At 38.3% G+C, this 21,512-nt stretch overlaps 2 protein-coding genes and 1 non-coding gene across 22 annotated transcripts in view; 1 reads left to right on the top strand and 2 right to left on the bottom strand.

Moving 5' to 3' along the window:
- R3HDM1 (R3H domain containing 1) overlaps positions 1-10,921 on the bottom strand; it is a 196,520-nt gene extending 185,599 nt beyond the window's left edge. For 10 of the 16 annotated variants that reach the window (XM_035702257.2, XM_035702258.2, XM_049097188.1 and 7 more), the window contains exon 1: positions 10,743-10,920. The gene's annotated coding sequence lies outside the window, so the exon portion shown is untranslated. Of the gene's footprint in view, positions 1-10,742 lie in introns of all 16 variants that reach the window. The other 6 variants (XM_035702251.2, XM_025430361.3, XM_035702252.2 and 3 more) reach the window with 2 other exon arrangements.
- Positions 10,922-11,047: 126 nt separating this feature from the next.
- ZRANB3 (zinc finger RANBP2-type containing 3) overlaps positions 11,048-21,512 on the top strand; it is a 297,959-nt gene continuing 287,494 nt past the window's right edge. For 4 of the 5 annotated variants that reach the window (XM_025430474.3, XM_025430454.3, XM_049097189.1 and 1 more), the window contains exon 1: positions 11,614-11,849. The gene's annotated coding sequence lies outside the window, so the exon portion shown is untranslated. Of the gene's footprint in view, positions 11,263-11,613; positions 11,850-21,512 lie in introns of those variants that run through there. The other variant, XM_025430464.3, reaches the window with a different exon arrangement.
- Positions 18,490-18,593, bottom strand: LOC112650043 (U6 spliceosomal RNA). The gene has a single exon (XR_003129911.1). It is a non-coding gene; the product is annotated as a U6 spliceosomal RNA (small nuclear RNA).

Here is a 21,512-nt window from a genome sequence, read left to right as displayed (position 1 = left end):
TGAGCCATCCAGGCAACCCCCTGATTTATGCATTTTATGTATACTTACCCATAAAAAATAATCAAATACTGAACTCTAGTAATTACACGCATGTCAAAGGGTTCAGGAGTGAAGTATACTGACCTTTGAAATTTATTTTGAAGTGTGTCAAAAAAATGAGACAGACTGATATACAATAAAACAAACAGCAAAATGTTAACAACTGTAGAAATGAGTCATCTATCAAATTTTGGATAAGCTTCGGAAAACTTTAGCAGCAGATCTCTCAAAAGCAAACCAGATACTAGAAGACACGAGCAACATATTTAAGTACAAAGGGAAGATGACTTTGAAGTTAGCATTCTATACCCTCCGTCAGGTATGATGGCAGAATTAAGACTTCAGGCATCTAAAGTCTGAAAAGGTTTACTTCTTAAGCAATCTTTTTAAAGAAAATATCTCAGGCTATTATCTAGCAAAAAATGAGTATAAAAAAACTAAGAGGAAGGACCCACAGAATCCAGCAAACAGTTGATTCAACCTCAGGAGGCAGAAGGGAAGTCCCAGGATGATGGGCAAGATACCAGAATCCAAGAGAAAATCTCTGAGGTAAAGAGGCCTCCATGAAACAAAGACTGAATAACTTCGAGGATATGTTGATGGTACATTATTGCTTGTTAATCAGAAAAAAAGACAATTAGACACCCTAGGATAAATTGAAAGAAAAAACTTACAGAAAACCCATGCTTCCAACGGATAAGAAAACAATGGGACATGATTTTGATAAACTGATGGAAGCAAAAAGAAGAATCCATTGGATTTTTGGTGCTAAGAACATCTAGCTCTCTTCAAGAGACTCCTGAATCCCAATAATAAGACAGTAGATAAGGGGATGATAATCAATTACAGATCTACTATATGATCTGATTTTTATGTGCAATGCTGTTTGGATTTTTTAAAAAGCTTTCAAAAAGTATAAACTTTCCAAAATGTTCATTTTAGAAATGCAGTGAGTTTTACAATGGTTCAGTTTTTAGCCCAGTCAAAAAGTGAAGTTTAAAATCTGTTGAGTGTATTAAATAATAATACAAAACATATTAAATTTTATTTTTTCCTTTTTTAAAATGAAATATTTTTTACTTCAAAAGATGTAAGTCGGCAAAATTACTCGAGTTAAAAAACAAAAACAAAAACAAAAGCATGTCCCTACTTCTGAGCCTATTTTCAAAACAATCTAAAAATAGCTTTGATGACTGTCCTTCAATACATTTCTTTCCTGTGATGGTGCCACTTTGTGTAAGAGAAAAACCTAAAACCAGAAAGATGCTATTATGGTCTAGTTGTCTGGTTCTGTGATAAAATCTAATGTGCTTTAAGGAATAGATGGAGTTTCTCAGCCAGCAATAATATGAAAGACAATCTGCTAAGTTTAAGGAGGGTGCTAAACAGCCTCCCTAAAATGGGGAATGGGGAGACAAACCTACTGAGGACATCTACGGGCTTACTTTACCCTCCCCTTTCCCTCCATTAGGACAACTGGGCCAAGCAGAAGGGTCTTAACACCTGGGCAGGTCAAGTCTCTCATCCCCACCCACACATTAGTTTCTATTCTCTGGGGGCAAAAGAGGAGAAGGAGGGCCTATAGAGGACATGGATATTGATGCAACTTTATGATTAACATTTCAATTATGCTCTCCTTTTCCAACTGGATCTCCTTTCCTCTATGCCCTTCCTCCCTACATCAGAAAAAAAGATATATATACATACACATATATAAACACATACATCTGCAATGATATGTACATGTGTATATATATGTACACATGCATATCTCTAGCCATATACCTGAAGACGCTGAAACAAAAAAATATAGAGATAAGAAGCCCCTTAGAAATGTACTTCTGGGGATCCCTGGGTGGCGCAGCGGTTTGGTGCCTGCCTTTGGCCCAGGGCGCGGTCCTGGAGACCCGGGATCGAATCCCACGTCGGGCTCTCGGTGCATGGAGCCTGCTTCTCCCTCTGCCTATGTCCCTGCCTCTCTCTCTCTCTCTGTGACTGTCATAAATAAATAAAAATGTTTAAAAAAAATTAAAAAAAAAAAAGAAATGTACTTCTGTCACCAGAATAGTTCAAGCAAAGGCTAAATGACTGCCTGATTTCTCTGTCCCGTCAGATCCCCACAATAGCTGGCTTGAAAGGCAGGAGCCAGGAATCTCTCTTCGCTTTCCTTATTCTAGTACCTCCTGGAAGAAGAAAGGAAATGAAAAGCAGATAACTTTAGGACAAGCTGCCCCAGTGATTGCCACTGGACTGATCCCTGAGAACTAGTGAGGTTGGACCAGGTGAATTCTCGCATTCCAACACAAAGATCTGCCTACCATTCTATTGTAAAAGCAGGTAATTTTGTTTAAGAAAACCTACTGCATCTTTTGGTTTAGCATGGAAAAGACAGAAATCCTTGATAAGTGAAGACTAAAGATTTGGCTTTAGACTTTGCAAAAGTCCCTTAAAACCCAGTACATCTGGGATCAAGAGGCTCTTCAGTGGAAATGATTCATTTGGCTAAAAATATGCATAGCTGACAGTCCCAGAGCCACACCTCAAAGTGTTCTTAACGTACTTGTACCTTTAAATCCTGTCTTCAGGACAACGCTGCTGAACATCAATAAACAAGATTAACTTCCATCTCCATCTCCTCCATCTTATGACCTTTGTACTTTGTACCTTCTACCTAGAATGTTCTTCCCTCACAAATCTATGGCTTGTTTCCTTCATTCAAGTGTTTGTTCAAAATATCAAGCGGTATTCCCTGGTCACCCTGACTCAAATAGACCCTATACCTTTTCCAGCAAATCCTTAAGTTCTCAACCTGCTTTTGTTTTCATTGCAATGATTTCTCTAATTCTGTCTGACATGCTCTTTTATTTTTTGTTTTCCCACAAGAAAATGAGATCTAGGAGGGCAATGGCATTCTGTTTTACAAAACCAGAAGAAGGCACAAAGTAAGTTTTCAATAAATACTTGCTGAATGAATGAATCCACACTTTTCATGTCCTATATAGCAACAATCAACTCACTTTAGCTTTGCAGAAAAATGCAAAGGTAAAGTTACTACTCTAATGATGTATATAGAGTTTTAATGGCAAGAGGTTTTTTTTTTTTCTTCTTTTAAAGAACATTATATACGATTAGGTTCAGTATTACAGAATCATTAAAGGTTTGGAGTCATTTATATAATTCAACTTTATTAATTTTAACAGGGAAAATACATGCTAAAGAACCATTCTTTGTTTTAAGCCAGAGGTTCCTTTTGCAGTTTCCTTCATTCTTCACTATCAACAGCAGGCCTGGAGTGAGTGACAGTCTTTTTTTTTTTTTAAGATTTATTTATTTATTTATTTATTTATTTATTTATTTATTTATTTTTATTTATTTATTTATTTATGAGAGAGAGAGGCAGAGACACAGGAGGAGGGAGAAGCAGGCTCCATGCACCGAGAGCCCGACGTGGGATTCGATCCCGGGTCTCCAGGACCGCGCCCTGGGCCAAAGGCAGGCACTAAACCGCTGAGCCACCCAGGGATCCCTGACAAATGGTCTTAAAGGAGGCATCAATTTTACTTTCTCATTTCCGATAAATTCTTTTACCTCCTTTTTTGACTCTTCTCTTTCCCTGTTCACTACCATGATTTGTAGCTAAACGGAATGATCATAAAAGACTATATGAATAAAGCTCTACTTTTAAGTAAATATCACTACAATGAACCAAATTTACTAAAGGTTACCATGCTGTGGTATGTAGACTTTCAGGGGAAAATAAATTTGCTAATCCCATATAAAAGAGAGAGGTGGACAAGTATAAATGACAGAGGGCAAGAACCAATTCTTTGGTGACCTCTATATATCTTAAACCTTACAGGCGTGTTCTTGTTTCCTCCCTTCTAAGTATAGTGTCATTATTCTCATTTTACAGATGAAGAAAAGACTGAAAGTCTAAGTTACTTGCTCAAAATCACATCAGCTGTTCAGTGGTAGACCAGTGATACTTATCAAGTCTTTGAGTTTCCAAACATCTATTTCTTTCCACTAGACAAGCTGTTTTCATAGTGGGTCCAACAGGACCACTGTTGATCAAGATCCTTTTATTTATTTTTTATTTTATTTTATTTTTTTTTGATCAAGATCCTTTTAAAGGGTCCATGAGCTCTCTCACTTTTCTTCTGAATACTGGTGTGTGGCCAAATTGTCTTCTTATATTTCAACCAAAATCACATATCCTATCAGAAAGAATGCAAAAGTAGATACAAGAACTCAGCTATCTTCTAATAAGCCAGACCTTAAGGAGATTTGCAAAAAATGTAAAACAATCCTATTCTCCTTGCTATATTTTTAATTTTGAAAAGTTGTTTTTCCTAAGAATATGGTATTTATATTAACGTGCAATGAGTTTATGATTTTCTTTTTTTCTTTTTATTTTTTTAGTTTATTATTCTAAGTGAAGCATTACATATCAAAGAAATTCTCATATTTAATACTGCTAAAATAATATTTCCTAAATTGCCAAATTGATTTAGGTGTTTGTCACAATCTGTATCAAAATCCAAGCCGGCTTCTGGGAAGCTGATCTTAAAACTACACAAAGAAATAAAAGGGACCTAGAATAGCCAAAACAATCTTGAAAAAAACAGCAAAGCTGAAGGACTCACAAGTCCCAATTTCAAAACTTGTCACAGTTACATAATCAAATAGTGTGGTACTACTGGTCTAGTGACAGACCTATAAATCAATGCAATAGGATTTAGAGTTGAGAAATAACCTCCTACGTTTATGGTCAACAAAAGAGCCAAGATAATTTAACAAAGAAAGAACAGTGTTTTCAACAAATGGTGTGGAGATAAAAATGATATCCACATGTAAAAGAATGAATTTGGACTCCCTACCTCACATCACACACAAAAATTAACTCTAAGTGGATCAAGGTCATCTTTATCACAAAAAGTATATCCTCCCCAACTTGGTGGTCTACACTTTGACCTCCTCACAGTACTCCCCAATTGCTCTAGAAGATTCAGTACTTTTGTATTTAAAAGTGTAGGGTCACATAGTAACTACACTATAACTTAAGAATCACTTATATCACTTTCTTTCCCCAAATGAGTTCTCATTTGCTGGTTCTGTATGTCTTTACAAGATAACATCTCGTATTTTATCTTACAGATTATCTTACAGATAATCAATAGGCTTAATATATAAATATCTGGTTAAATAATGAATACACAGACTCTTGATAAAATCCTTTTATCGCAAATGGAAAACAAACAATACGGATAACTAATGTTAGATTCTTTTTAGTTTATACGAAGAGGGGTTGGAAAGTGAAAGGGCAGCAAGCCTTTATAAAAGGAGAATTAAGAAAGTATAGGCATTTAGGGAAAAAAGGCATATGAAATGAAAACAGAAACCACATCTAGAATATGTTTGATGTAGAGGTATTTCTGCTGTGTTCAGATGCATGTGAATGTGACTTAGTAAAACTAAAACAAATGAACAGTATAAAATGTATCAATGGTATTTTAGAAGATATCTGCTTAAAAATATACTTTTTTCAATAGTATACGAGAACATATATATAAATATTGCAGGTTTTTTTGTGTTTGACTTTTGTTTTTTTAAATAATTACACATTCACAGAAGTTGCAAAAAATAGTACAGAAAGCTCCCATGTACTCTTCTTCACTCAGTTTCCCTCAGTGATAACATTATGTAAATAAAGTTCAACATCTAAACCTGGGATTGACATTGATATACAAACGTATTCGGATTTTGCCAGTTTTACATGCACTCATTTGTCTCTCTTTTTTTTTAGAGAGATTGCATATGCACAAGTGCTCCTGTGTGAGTGGAGTGGAGGGGCAGAGGGGGAAGGAGAGAATCCTAAAGCAAGCTCTGTGCCTGGCATGGACTCAGGGCTCCATCTAATGACCCTGAGATCATGATCTGATCTGTAATCAAGAGTCAGACACTTAACCAACAGAGTCACCCAAGCACCCCCATTTGTCTGTTTCTAAGCAACGAAGATTTAGGTAACCACCGTACAATCAAGATACAGAGCCATTCCATTACTATAAAGATCCCTCATGCAACCACTTTATAGTTACAACCATCCTGCTCCCTTTATAATTTACCACTTTAAGAATGTTATAGAAATGGACCACATGGTTGTTCCATTTTGAAATTGTTTTTTACTTGCTGTAATTACTTTAAGAGCTACCAAGTTGCTTTATCAATGTTTTGTTTCTTTTTATTGCTGTATAGTATTCCACAGTATGGATATATAGAACAGTTGTTACCAATCATTCAAAGAAGGGCTTTGGGTTACTTTCAGCAAAAAAGACAACTATTTTTAAACACAGCAATTCTGTAATAAGCGTTTTCCCAAGTGCACTTTAAAAGCGAGGGCTTTATGATGGTTTAAGTCCTTGCTTTGTATACATTTCCAGTTTCTTTTCCATAATGTTAAACCTTTCTTTTGTAATTAAATTCCATAGCTTTTCTCTCTATTAAGAAACATGGCATCACGGTAAATCTGCAGTTAAACTTCTAACTTAGACTCTAAAGTAATATACCAATTATGGAATTTCTTTCAAGCAGAAGAACAGTTAGTGAAGTTAACTGTATGACTAGCCCACAAAATTAATTTTTATCTGTCATTATTCAAACTAAAGTTGGGAGAAGTCAAATCATAGTACTTTAAACTCTCAGGCAAGACAATATCGAATTATTGTCTTCCAAGAAGAAAGGTCAAGAATAAAAACAAACGTAATTTATTTTCCATACTGAATTTATTTTGGAGAGAAAGTACTTTTAGGGAGTTGTAGATGAAAACACTAGTCAAGCAGGCTAACAGAACAATCATTTAAAATCATCAAAATAAATCATGCTATATTATTATAGTATTATAATATAGCATATATATACAGTGTATATATATATATAGTATATATAGTATATATGGTTTAGTATTTATGAAATAAGACGGCACAAAAACCTCGCTATTTACTTTGAGAAGTGAGCTTACAGTTAGAAATTTTTTGGAAGTTACAAATCTAAAATTCAGAAGGCAAAGAGAGAACAAGAAAGATCGTAAATACAAGTTTTCAAAATTCACAGGAAAAAAATTTACGTTAATAGGCATATGTAGAGACTAAGAAGGTAAGAATAGGCTAAATATTCAAGGATAAAACATGGGAAAAAACCAAACTGCTGGAAAATAAGATAGAGAACCAGCTCTGAGACAAAATTAAATAACTACTCTCTTATTTCAACCATCAACCAATGACTAATTGAATTAAATTCTGGAAAAGATACACATGCTTACACCTTATCAGGTACAAACAAATTTGTTTAATTATATAACACATCCTTATTTGGGAAGCAAAATTAACTTAATAAAATTTTGTTTGATTTTATGATTTGACTCTTTGCACATGTCTGTATTACTAGTAAACATTATGAGACTTCACAGGATTAAATGCAAGATTACTTTTTTAGGAAAAATTATTATGCTGAGAAAAAACTGACATGCTCCTTACGTATCTTAGTTATCTTAAATTATAAGTTATATCACCATGTACAGGTGTGACTACAAAGAGTATAGATTCTGTGGTTTGGAGCTATAAGAGCCATTTGAAAAGTTGACTGCTATTTGTTGCTATACCTCCTTTTTTTTTTTTTTTTTTTTAAAGATTTTATTTATTTATTCATGATAGTCACAGAGAGAGAGAGAGACAGAGAGGCAGAGACACAGGCAGAGGGAGAAGCAGGCTCCATGCAGGGAGCCCGACGTGGGATTCGATCCCGGGTCTCCAGGATCGTGCCCTGGGCCAAAGGCAGGCGCCAAACCGCTGCACCACCCAGGGATCCCTGTTGCTATACCTCCTTGACACACAGACTGTCAGAGTATTTATCCTAAAAAATCTTTTATTACTTTGCAAAACATAGTAGTGCATTTCTTCTGCATCATTTTTGAAAAAGTTTATTTCAATTTTATATAATATTCTGCTGCTGCCATGGAAGGCTCCCCAAAGGAGTATCCAACTGTACTGCGTTTCTTCACTATTCAGCATAAGGTGCAGCTGCCTTGAACCCTGGCCAGGCGTTACTGTCAGAAGACTTCATAATAAAACTTTTCATGCTAAACTTTAATTTGTCTACTGGGACAAACTCAAAAACATACTATTATGTGTGAAGACCAATGCATTTTCAAAAGTGCCTGAAAAGAGAAAGGAACAATGTGTCTCCCATGTTGTTTCACAGAAAAGAAAAACTCAAGCACTGATAAATATTGAGAATTAAAAACAGTAACAAAACTGCAGTCAACCCTATGGCCATTATGAATTCAAACCACTCACTGAATCTTAACTCTGTATTAAAGACTTGTTTGTTAGTAGCCTGATAGCGCAGTAAATATGGATAGCAACTATATAAAACTTGAAATACATATTAGCTAACTAAAATTTAAAACATATTACAATAATTTATCACTACAAACAATTTACCACCTAATCTTATTCCAAAAAATTCATTTGAAATATATTCCCCAAACATGGGGATTTTAACGCAAAATTAAAAACCTATAAAATCAACAACTCTTCAGTATCGGATGCCCAATTTCCCACATTTCTTTTACTTTGGAAATGGCTAGCTGCAAACTGCACCAATTTAAGTCCCTATATAAATGAAAACTCCCATAGTACTCCTCTGCCCTAACAGAGCAAGTTCTGAGGCTGCAACATCTTGTGCATATAAATAACAAACTCATTCTCTTAAGATGCATTTATATGCTAATATTTCATAATACATACTATGTATTAAACACAATGGTAGGAGCTTTATATTTATACAGATTTCATCTCCAATCCCCCCAACTAAGGGTTAGGTGCTATCATCCCCAATTTACAGGTGAACTGAGGCTCACAGAAGGGTCCCGCAGCTAGTAAGAGAATGTATAAGCCGCCTATATGCCGCCTATATTTTCATCAGCCCTTTGTGTACATAAAGTATATGAGATCCAAAAGTATCAAGTCTATAACTCATCAATTGACCAACAAGTTTTAGAAAGTGCTAAGGTGAGTGATGAGTGCTTTATGGCGAGCTGAGAGAACTTACCTTTCGGGGTTATGTGTTTTATTTTTTTAGCAAACATCCACATTTCTTCCAGATCCTGAATCTAGATCTATGTAATTCTGTATGCAAATACTATTAGTTATGGAATATGTAAGATCATTCTGGCAGTAGGGTCTCCTTAGGCCCTAGGAAATGGTCTTAACAACTTAGTCAAAACTGATTGTTTCTTCAGAACCCAAGTGTACTCTGACAACAAGTAAAGCCTCAGAGGTGGGCCTAAAATGTTACCCTTGATACAGCCAGGTCTACCACCAATTTATAGAATCCATTATTTAAGGACCCATCCATGCAAAAAAAAAACAAAAAACAAAAAAACCCCAAAACCAAACAAACAAACAAAAAAACCCCACAAGGTGTTAAAAGATGAGCGCCTAATCAATATGTGAGGAAAAAGCATTCGTTCTCAAATACGCCAAGTTTTATCAAATTGAAGTGTGTTCAGTTACTCTAGTTACACTGGTATCCAACTATATTAATTATCCCACAGACCTTACTCTTTCAAATATTACAACGAGGTTAGTTTCCAGTTAAGACTTTAACCACCTTTTCATTACTCAAAAGTTCTTGCAATCACTGACATCTAAGCTAACAGCAAAGGGTTTCTTCAGAATTACAATTAGGCGAGCTATAACCATGGAGATTTCAATCTATCTACACGTATTTTCTGGAACATCGTGTTCGAAAAATCATCTGTTATTTTACCAAGCCTTACTTTTCCTCCACTTGCTATCCAGGACCATTCCACACGGGACAAGATAGCCTCAACAATTTGTTCCTACATAAAAGCGAGCTCAAAAAAGCAGAGGCACTCTGCTGTGCACCTACTAACAACAACAACAACAAAAAGAGAACAAAAAAACTTCAAAGACACAGGTCTGAGCCTCAGGCTCAACCACAGTGTGTGTGTAAATCCGACCCCCGGGGTCCGTGGCGCTGACAGTCATTCAACTTTCTTTTCAACATTCCCATTGTGCTTTTCTCTGGTAGCACCGGCAAGGTGTGCCTGCATTTCACCAGCCGGCGGAACGCCGTGTTTCCTTTCTAACAATCCTCGGGGTGCAGGGCCAGGGGCCGAGGCGTGCGGTGGGCCGGGGAGCCCGAGGCACGGGGGCCGGCCGCCCGAGAGAGCAGCACCACGCGCGGCACCCGCTCCTGCCAGGCCTGCTGGGGCTGGTTCCCGGGTCCCTGGGGCTGCAAGGGCAGCAAGCAGCAGCCATGGCAGGGACTCGGGAACCTTTCCCCTGCCTCCTCCGCTAGGCCTCGAGGGGTTTGCTTTTCACATGGCCCCCGGGTGGGGGCGGTGGGCGCAAGGTAGTGGATGCAGCTGCAGCCGCAGCCGCGGGCCAGGCGAGCCGGGCTCCCTCGGAACCCGACCTCCCGACGGGCTGGCAGCGGCGGCACCTCGGCGGGGGCCCGGCTGGAGCGCCGATGGCCCGGCGGCGGAGGCCACCTTCTCGCACACATCTCTCCCCTGCCTGCCTCCTTCTCCGTTAGCGCTACCGGTTGGCGGGCGGGGGAGGGGAGCGAGGCGCGTTATTCCCGGGGAGCTGGAGGGGGGAGGGGAGGGCATCTCTTACCCGCGTTACTGAGGAGGAGGAGGAGGAGGAGGCGGTTGGAGCGCGGCGCGGCGGGGCGACGGCGGGGCTGGGTGGGTGCAAGTAAGAGTCTTACGAAAGGGAATTAACCCCATCACCAGCCCGGACACCGGCTCCAGCGGCAGCCGCGGCTGGCAGAATCCCGCCCCTTCCCACCACGCACTAGCCCCGCCCCTTCGTTCTCTTGGAGAGGCAGCCGACAAATCATAGGTTAGAGGCACTCTGAGTGACGTGAGGGCCAGCCAATCGTGCCTGAACAAACGGCCTTTCCTCCACCCCCTTATCTCCTCCCGGGCCGCGGGAGAGCGGTGCCAAGTCTTCCTCCACCCTCAAGGGAGAAAGAACCAATCGGTAATGAGTAACCGCCCTTGAACGACGCAGAGGACGACCAATGGAAGAACTAAGAGGACAGCCATTTTGCCCACTTGTAAAGAAGGCACCTTTTCCCACGAGTTGGGAGCCTGGCGTGTGGGAGTTCTGTGGAGTTTTTACAGACCTGGAGGTATAGGAGAGACAACCATATTTCTTCAGGGACTATTTATAGAGCTTTCTAGGACTGGGTGAATATTTTCATCCTCCATGTGGGGGGAAGTGAGGAATGCCGCTTAAGGTCTTGGCTCCTCCCTTTAGCGGTAACGGGTTCTAAGCCGAACACCTGGTTTCTCCAGCTTCAGTGGAGGAAGGCGGGGTTTCCAGCTCTGTAAGGCCCGCAGGGAACTACATTTCCCAATATGCTTTGCCCCCTCCACCGTCCTTTCCTGCTTTTACTTCCCGTGGGGCCTGACGGGAATTGTAGTTCCTGGGGGGGTACCCGCGGCACCTCGTTGGCCAATGAAAGGGGCCCGACTGGAGATGGTTTGGGGCGGGGGAACCGGTTGCAGGGCTGTAGCGAATCGCCACCCTAGCTCGAGAGGGGAGGCTTAGAAGAGAAGTAAGAGGAGAGTTTTCTCAGAACGCCACAGGGGTTTTAGATTCTTGGTGTTTGAACTCTCTTATTTTCAGTTTGTCCCTTTGAAGTCACTTCCGCCTTGGGGCGGACGCCAGCCCAGCCTGTGGCGGGAGTTGGAGACCCTGCGGCGAGCGCACCAGGTGTGGTTTTCAGGGTGGCGTGGCGGGCAAGTCCGTAGGTTCTCTCGAGACAGATAACGAAGTTGAACGGCATGCAGTTGTGTTTTAAGAAAGAGCGGGTGAAAGGGGATGGCGCGTAGTTCTCCAGCCTGGAATGCCTTCCTCCGTCCCTCGTCTCCAATCCCAGAGTCCCATTTTTCTTATCTTTTGACTTGCTCACGCTTAGCTTGCGTTGCATTTGTGGAGGGAGCCCCTACGGTTTTTAGCCGCTTTGCGTGCACGAAGCATGGCTTCAGGTCGCCGGTCTGACCAAAAATGGGCTTAGAAGTTCTGATTTAATGACTTCCATATTTACAAACACACTTCTTCTAAAGACTGGTTGGTGGGAGATAACACAAGGGCACAGGATTCATACTCAAAAACGGCCCATTACCATTCTTTTTTTTTTTTGGCCAAAGCATCAGTGTTGTGGGACCAACAGTCAAAGCATTACCTCCTTTTTTTTAAAAATTCTTTATTTTAATTCGAGTTTGTTAACACAGTATTTTATTAGTTTCAGGTCTAGAGAACGTAGATCTCCTTTCTTAATGCGGTTGGGTTTTTCAATACAATTTTGCAGTGTAGTTTTTTTTTTTAGAGGATGTTTAGTTTTGTTTTTCTTTTTGTTGTGTCGGGAGTTTTTCCAGCGTGAATCAAGTCAAGAAATAGTCATTGTGGCCATCATTTTATTGAGTGTTTCCTCAGCCAGGAAGGATATTAAGTGCTTTAAGGTCATTTTTCTTGCAGCAATCTACCAGTATTGGTATGTGAGGTTTATAGTTGAAGAAATTGGTCTTCAATGACGTTCATTAAGACCATTTAAGGCCTTGATCAGGTAATTTTGTAGCTGAGATTCATATCCAGGTCTGTCTCATTTCTGATCTCTTAATCACTACTCATCTTGCCTCTCAAATATTTATTTCCCAGTATGTGCTGTAGACACATGAGAGAGAGAAATGTAAAATTCCATTCTAGAATTCTGGAACTGTTGGTGGCAATCACTTCTTTTGAAGTATCCTTTGTCACATGCAGAATATATACTAATCGTGTTTAAAAGCACAGGAGAGTATTAAAAAGGTCATCTCTAATACTGTTATCCAGACATACCACCAGTATGGCATACCACCAGTATGGTATGTCTGGATAACATACCACCCCAACATTAAATTGGGGTGGATATCCTTACAGATCCTTCTAGTATAGGTACAGACATTTGCCCAAATGCTATCATTACTACCTTGCTTTCTTGTAAGCCTTTTTTTTTTTTTTTAAACAAAATTCAACAACAGGCTGTGGATATGACTGAGTATGTGTTAATATCATTTTTTAAAATATCATTTTTTATTGCTATCTGGTATTTCATTGTCTCCAACATAATCAATTCTTAGTGATGGATATCTACATTGTTTCTGACTAACTTTTTGATTGTGGTAGAAAACATAAAATTTACAATCAACCATTTTTAAGTGTATCATACACTAGTATCGAGTGTATGTTAGCTTGTCATTTAACAGATATCTGGAACTTTTTCATCTTGCAAAACAAAGTGTATGTTTTGTACAATTCCCCTTTCCCTCCTCCCACAGCCTTTGGTATCTACCATACTACTTTGTTTTTGAGAGTTCGACTATGACTACTTTAGATATCTCGTATGAGTGGAATCCTGCAGTGTTGGTCCTTCTTTGACTTAACATCATGTCCTCAAGGTTCATCCATGTTGTAGCATATGACTGGATTTCCTTTTTTAAGGCTGAATAGTATTCCATTCCATAGTATATGTGGATACTACATTTTATCTGTTCACCTGCCAATGGACATTTAGATTGCTTCTACCTCCTAGCTATTAACAATGCTGCAGCCAACATGGATGCACACATATCTCTTCAGGATCCTGTTTTCATTTCTTTGTTCATTGTTCTTTGACTTGTACAATACACATTAACTTAATTTCTCTAACTTTGGACTATTTGTTGATATCAAGTAGGTAAAGTGTGCTTCCACTCTTCTTTTTTAGATATTTTAGATATTCTCACATTTTCTTATATTTTTTTTAAGATGGATTTTGGTATCATTTTGTCAAATTAAAAGTACATCTCAGCACTTCTATATTTTAATAAAGCACAAGTTTGACATTTGTATAGATACTGAATGTTACTTAGAGACAAGTATTTCATTTCATATTAATAATACAGAATTTTTCACAGATGCAATCAAGGCTTGGTGAGGTCTTCTATGGTTTGTGCAAACATGTTTTTATTACAGAATTGAACCTAAAAGCTTACATTTTAAAAGCATGTTCAATTTTTAAAAATTATATGATCACTTTTTATTATAAAGAGGCTTGCATTTTATAAGCTGTTTCCAGTAGAAGCTGATGATTTCTGCATGCTTATTATAACTATCCCTCTGTGCCGCATAGCCTTCTCTAAGTACTTCAAACTCAACATGTCCCCTAAACCTGTTCCTCTTCTCATTTATTTGGTCAAGAAATATTTATTGAGCATCTGCTAAGAAAAGTCCTGGCTATAATCAAGAGAATGGAGTCTAGGCTTCCTAGGTTTGAATCTGGGTTCTGCCATGAATTTGTTGTGTGACCTTGTGCAGTTTAGTTAACAATCTGTGCCTTAGTTTTCTTGTCTATAAAATTAAGATGATAGAATACTGCGTCATAAGTCGTTGTGAGGATGAAATGACTTACTATATGTAAAACACATAGAATAGTGCCTGGCCTATGGTAACTGTCTGATAGTTTTGTTGATATTGTTTATTGACCTGGCTGATGTTAGCATGCTGAAGTAAAATAAGACAGTTTACGGTCCTTGGCTTTATGAAGGCATCCTAATAGGAGGGAAAGACAAAATTCAAGTAAATAGATAAGAGGAATTGGTAAATAATAAGTGCTTTAAGGAAACCAGCTGACATTAAGAAAAATGTGGGGGAGTCCATTTGGGAGCTATTGTACTATTCCAGTTGAGTAATGATAGCTTGGGATGGCAATGGAACTGGAAAGAAATGGATGCATTTGAAATATGCCCTGGGAATAATTAGGAATAAATAGATTTAATTTGATGGCTAAAGAAGAGGGAAAAATCAAGAGTGAACCCAAATTGCTGGTTTGAGTAACTTGCATGGTTGTACTATTACTGACAGTTTGGGCAGGGAGCAAACAACTTTGGTAGAGAAATGAGACTTTGATTTTGGACATTTAGGCTAGAAATGTCTGTGAGATGTCCAAAATGTCAGGTAGGTAATTAAATATAGGAATCTGAAACCAAGAAATTCAAAATCGTATTTCTGGGCTCTTTGTGGTGGTAGACTTCTAAAAGTTTGTGCCTGCCCTCACATCTCTTCCCCTCAATCTGACAAAGTAATCTTTGTAAACTAATGACCTGATTAAAGTCTAGGAAAGTCCCCTGATTTCTTACAGGATAAAGCCCAGACTTTTTTTTCCACATGGCATATGAGAACCTCCCGGACCTGACCTGTTATTACTTCTTTACCACCTGTCACAAGCATCATAGTTTTTAGCTATACTAAACTGCTTAGAATTTTCTGAAACTTTGTGTTTTTGCAATACGGCGTCTTCTTCTCTAGAATATCCTTATCTTGATTGTCCATCTGCGAACCCTTGCTCTTCTTTCAAGTTTCAATTTAAGAGTTGCATCAGTATTAATTTAATATAGGGGCACCTGAGTAGTTCAGTTGGTTAGGCATCAGAAACTCTTGATTTTGGCTCCGGTCATAATCTCTGGATCCTAGGATTGAGCCCTGCATTTGGCTCTGCAGTCAGTGTGGAATCTGCTGGGAGTTCTATCTTGCTCCCCTTCCACCCCTCCCCCAGTTCTCTTTCTCTCTCAAATAAATCTTTTATTTTTTATTTTTATTTAAAAATTTTTTATTTATTTGAATAATTCGAGAGAGAGAACACAAATGGGTAGGGAGAGAAAAAGGGAAAGGGAGAAGGAGACTTCCTGTTGAGCAGGGACCCCCCCCTCCACACACACACACACACACACACACACACACACACACACACACGGAGCTTGATCTCAAGACCCTGGGATGCTTGATCTCAAGACCCTGGGATTACAACCTGAGCTGGAGGCAGATGCTCAACTGACTGAGCCATCCAGTTACCCCTCAAATAAATCTTTAAAAAATTATATAATTTAAGTTTTCTTATATATCAAGCATTTTTTTCTAAGTGAACCCTTCTTTGATTGCTTGCTACCTTACACAGAGCAAACACTTCCATTATTATGTGGTTTTCATATATATGCTTTCATAGCACTATTATATTGTGCTGCAATTATTTGTTTAGAACTCTTATTTCTGTCCTAGATTGGGCAAAGATGTGAGGCTACAATGGCACAAATTCATCTTTGTATACCTAGCATTTTCTGCATTGCTTGGTACATAATGGGCACTAAAAGAGTATTTTTTGAGTGAGTGATTCTAAGAGGCAGTGTCGTATGATGGCAAAATAGACTTAAAATTTGAACAATCACAGTTCCAAGCTTAATATAACCAGTTGCCAACTGGTAAGAAATTATTTCATATCTATTTTCCTGAACCTCAATTTTCTTGACCTTAATATGAGGATAATAATACTTTGTTGAGTTGTTTTGAGAATTAGAAGAGATTAAAAAAATGTCCTCACAGAGAGGTCACTCAATAAGTGGGAGGTATTTTATCATTATTCTGAAAAAGTTGCCTATAGAATGAAAGGTTCTACTGTCCTTGCTCTTAAAGTAATTGGATATTAGATATGGAAGTTTTTAAAGCCCCATAAATTATTTTAAAAATATTATATAATTCTATAATGTACTGAAATAAATGTATTATCATTTTAGAATATTCAGTTTTATTGACAAATACTATTTCCATTTATTTAAGTTGTAACTTAACTGACAATTTTTAAATATAGCTACATCAGATATAAATATAAAGAGAATGTATACTATTATGAAAGCCTTGAGTATGTTAAAATGTGAAATAGATACATTTTCAAGTCCTGATCAAATCTGAAGAGTTTCTGTAATTGAATATATGAATTTGTGTATAATCACTTTGAAAATATTTGAGTAGATAAGTAGACCTCTTCATTGACTACCTTTTGAAACTTGTAATGACAAACTTTTGTTTGTGAATCTGTGATTTCTGGAAACTATATACTGTAAAGCAGAGCGTTCCAGTAGACCTCCTTACTAACCACTTGCAGAAATGGGCAATTTTTCAAGCCAAATTTATATTTCAGTAAGGAACTTGGAATTAATTATGTTACTACATGGTTTCTTCCCTACTTGAGAGAGGTATTTACTGAGGTTACTGGCTTCTAGTCTTCTTCCCTTTACTCTATCCACCTGTCTCCTGTTCTTATTGGGGTGGGAGGAGAGGAGGAATGAGTAATCAGATCTTTTATCATAGGTCCACCAAGATTTATTAAGATATTTCATTGTATGGGCAGCCCCGGTGGCACAGCGGTTTGGCGCCGCCTGCAGCACAGGGCGTGATCCTGGAGACCCGGGATCAAGTCCCACGTCGGGCTTCCTGCATGGAGCCTGCTTCTCCCTCTGCCTCTGCCTCTGTCTCTGCCTCTCTCTCTCTCTCTCTCTCTCTGTGTCTCTCTTGAATAAATAAAATCTTAAAAAAAAGAAAGATATTTCATTGTCACAACATTTACTGGTTGTATCTATGTAGCCAAATTGCTCTACTACTTGGAACCATTTCCACTGACCATTTTTGTTTTACTAAGATGAATTTATGAAATTTAGTTATCTGGATGAACTGAATTTGATCTGAAATTCAATAGAAGATTTGATTGATATTCTGTATTAGGAAGAATTTTCCATATGTAAGCATCCTTTCTATCTTAGAACTCTTTAGAGTGTTCTAATGCCCTAACATCCTAATAGGGAACCTTAATCTGTATTTAATAAACAACCCCCTCTCTAATCTTAATCACTATGCAAACTGTATACCAAATTTCCTTGCTATAACTTGAATTTGACTGTCTTTCTGTCTACTTAGGATTACTTCTACCTTTGAATGTATAGCCCAGTTGACACAACATGCTAGTTCCTTAGTTCCTGGACTGCTGTGTCTCCTGTGAATTTTATTTTCACACTAGTTCAGCCATGCACTCCTATGGTCCCACTTTATACCTTCTCATCTCTATCAGTTACTCTACCTCTAGACTCACTAATCATGGTGTCCCTGTGCTTTGAAACTTGAATATAACAAATAGTAGTGAGTGCTAAGGGCCAGGCACTGCTCTAGGTGTGTGGAATATACCAGGAAACAAAACAGACAAGAATCTTTGTCCTTTTGGAGCTTTTACCCTAGTGGGGAAAGACAAACAAAAATCACAGTAGAAAACTAAATTATGTAGTGTTTTTGCAAGGTAGTAAGTGTCAAGAAAGAAAACGTAGAGTAAGGAAGAGATAATAAGGAATTGCAATTATTATTTGTTTTTTGTTTTTAAAATTTTAAACTTTTATTCTGAAATAGTTTAGGACATACAGAAAGTCACGAGAATAGTGCCAAAAACTCCCATATGCCCTTGACCCAGAATCACATATTGTTAACATTTTGCCACATTTGCTTTAAAATATTTTCCCTCAAAAATATGTAAGACTTCATGAATTTGTGGGTCATCCATGCACATAGACCATGCTAATCTCTGTATTGTTCCAATTTTAGTATATGTGCTGCTGAAGCAAGCACAAAAGTTGAAATTCTAAATAAGATAGTCAAGATTTCATTGAAAATTTGACATTTCAGAAAAGACTCTTAAAGGAATCAAGAGAAATAGCTATATAGATAATTATGGGAAGAGTAGTATAAGCAGGTGCCCTGCTAGTGCAGAGTCCAAAACAGGAATATGTAAGGACATTATTGTGATAGAGAAGAAAAAGTGAGGTGGGATGGTAATTGAAGTGGAGCAGATTGTACAAGGGCTTATAAACCACTGATAGAGCTTTTATCTGAGTAAAACTGAGAACCACTGAGAAGTTCTGAGGAATGTTATGATCAGACTTTTTCAAAATATCTCACTGACTGCTACATTGAGAGGAGAATATAGAGAGGGAGGTGGGAGATGGGATATCAAATACTTGGCAGAAATTCAGACTAGAAATGATAGTGGCTCAATTCAGGCAAGTGGATTTGGAAGTGGTAGGGAATGGTGGGATTTGGGGTATATTTTGAACATAAGGGGAGTTGCTAATGGACTGGACATGCAGGATGAGGGACACTGAGTGTAGTCAAGGAATTGGTATGAACAACTGGAAAGATGCAACGGGGAAGTTGTGGATGGATTAGGGTTTGAGAGAAAGATCTAGAATTCAGTTTTCGTTGTGTTAAATTTGAGATGCCCATTAGACTGCTAGGTCTGATGGTAGTTACATGTTTAGTTATTTAAGAAATACTCAAACCTGGCAGCAGTGGTGCAGTGGTTTATTGCTGCCTGCAGCCCAGGGTGTGATCCTGGGGATCCTGGATCTAGTCCCACGTTGGGCTCTCTGCATGGAGCCTGCTTCTCCCTCTGCCTGTGTCTCTGCCTCTCTCTGTGTCTCTATGAATAAATAAATAAAATCTTAAAAAAAAAAAAAAAGAAATACTCAAACCATTTTTCCCAGGGATTGTATACCCTGGGATACAATTAACCTTGTATACCCTGGGAAACTTGTATAACATGTTTAGTTATTTAAGAAATACTCAAACCATTTTTTCACAGGGATTGTATACCCCATTTTCCTAGGAGCTTACATCAAAACAGGATTTGTTTGTTTGTTTTAAAGATTTTATTTATTTGAGACAGAGAGCAAGAGAGCACACAAATAGGGAGGGGGCATAGAGTCAAGCTGACACCTTGCTGAGTGGGGAGCTGGATGCGGAGTTCAATCCCAGGGCCCAGAGATCATGACCTGAGCAGAAGGCAGATGCTTAATCAACTGGACTTAACCCCAGGTGTCCTTGTTTGTTTCATTTTTTTGTTTGGGTTTTAATTCTTTGGGATGAAGATTTACTTCTTTTTAGGCTTTGTAGCCATACCATCTTACATTTGAATCTTGGCTTTCTCACCTACTGTGTCATAGTTTCCTCATTAGTAAAGAATTAGTACTTGTATCATAGAGTTCTTAGGAAGATTGAGACAGTTTATGTTCAAGTTCTTGGCACAAAGAGGACACTATTATATGATAGACACTCAAAAAATACTTGTTCCTTCCTCACCTTCAGAATTAATACCTGGACCTGTTTTTGGTGATGTTCTTGTTGTTTCAGTGACATGTCACATCATCTCAAGAGTTTGTTTATATTATAATCAGTTCCAGTCTATTAACAGGGTTGTCACTTCTTTATGTCTTATTTAATTTTACTAAAAAAACTCTTATAATTTTTCTGTTTACAATTCTTGCACTTCTTTTTATTAGATTTATTTCTAAGATTGAATTTTTTGATGCTCTTGAGAATAGTTTTAGTTTAAAATTTTATTTTCTGCTTTTTGTCTGTATAGAGGAACACAGTTGGTTCTGTATATTGATTATGTATTCATTAACCATACTAAATTTGCTTATAAACCTGCTGGTTTTTTTTAAATTTTTTATTTATTTATGATAGTCACAGAGAGAGAGAGAGAGAGAGGGGCAGAGACATAGGCAGAGGGAGAAGCAGGCTCCGTGCACCGGGAGCCTGACGTGGGATTCGATCCCGGGTCTCCAGGATCGCGCCCTGGGCCAAAGGCAGGCGCTAAACCGCTGCGCCACCCAGGGATCCCAAACCTGCTGGTTATATAGAAATTATTTTTGTTCTGTGTATATAATCCTGCTATGTCATTTGTTATATTTTAATTTTTTAATTTTTTAATTTTTTTTTTTAGTCTGTGAATACCTTGTTCTACATTTTATTTATTTATTTTATTTTTTTTTTTAATTTATTTTTTATTGGTGTTCAATTTACTAACATACAGAATAACACCCAGTGCCCGTCACCCATTCACTTCCACCCCCCGCCCTCCTCCCCTTCCACCACCCCTAGTTCGTTTCCCAGAGTTAGCAGTCTTTACGTTCTGTCTCCCTTTCTGACACTTCCCACACATTTCTTCTCCCTTCCCTTATATTCCCTTTCACTATTATTTATATTCCCCAAATGAATGAGAACATATAATGTTTGTCCTTCTCTGACTGACTTACTTCACTCAGCATAATACCCTCCAGTTCCATCCACGTTGAAGCAAATGGTGGGTATTTGTCATTTCTAATAGCTGAGTAATATTCCATTGTATACATAAACCACATCTTCTTTATCCATTCATCTTTCGTTGGACACCGAGGCTCCTTCCACAGTTTGGCTATCGTGGCCATTGCTGCTATAAACATCGGGGTGCAGGTGTCCCGACGTTTCATTGCATTTGTATCTTTGGGGTAAATCCCCAACAGTGCAATTGCTGGGTCGTAGGGCAGGTCTATTTTTAACTCTTTGAGGAACCTCCACACAGTTTTCCAGAGTGGCTGCACCAGTTCACATTCCCACCAACAGTGTAAGAGGGTTCCCTTTTCTCCGCATCCTCTCCAACATTTGTTGTTTCCTGCCTTGTTAATTTTCCCCATTCTCACTGGTGTGAGGTGGTATCTCATTGTAGTT

Source organism: Canis lupus, chromosome 19 (assembly GCF_003254725.2).
Source record: "Canis lupus dingo isolate Sandy chromosome 19, ASM325472v2, whole genome shotgun sequence".
Lineage (NCBI taxonomy): Eukaryota > Metazoa > Chordata > Mammalia > Carnivora > Canidae > Canis > Canis lupus.
This window is presented reverse-complemented; position numbering and strand designations above follow the sequence as displayed.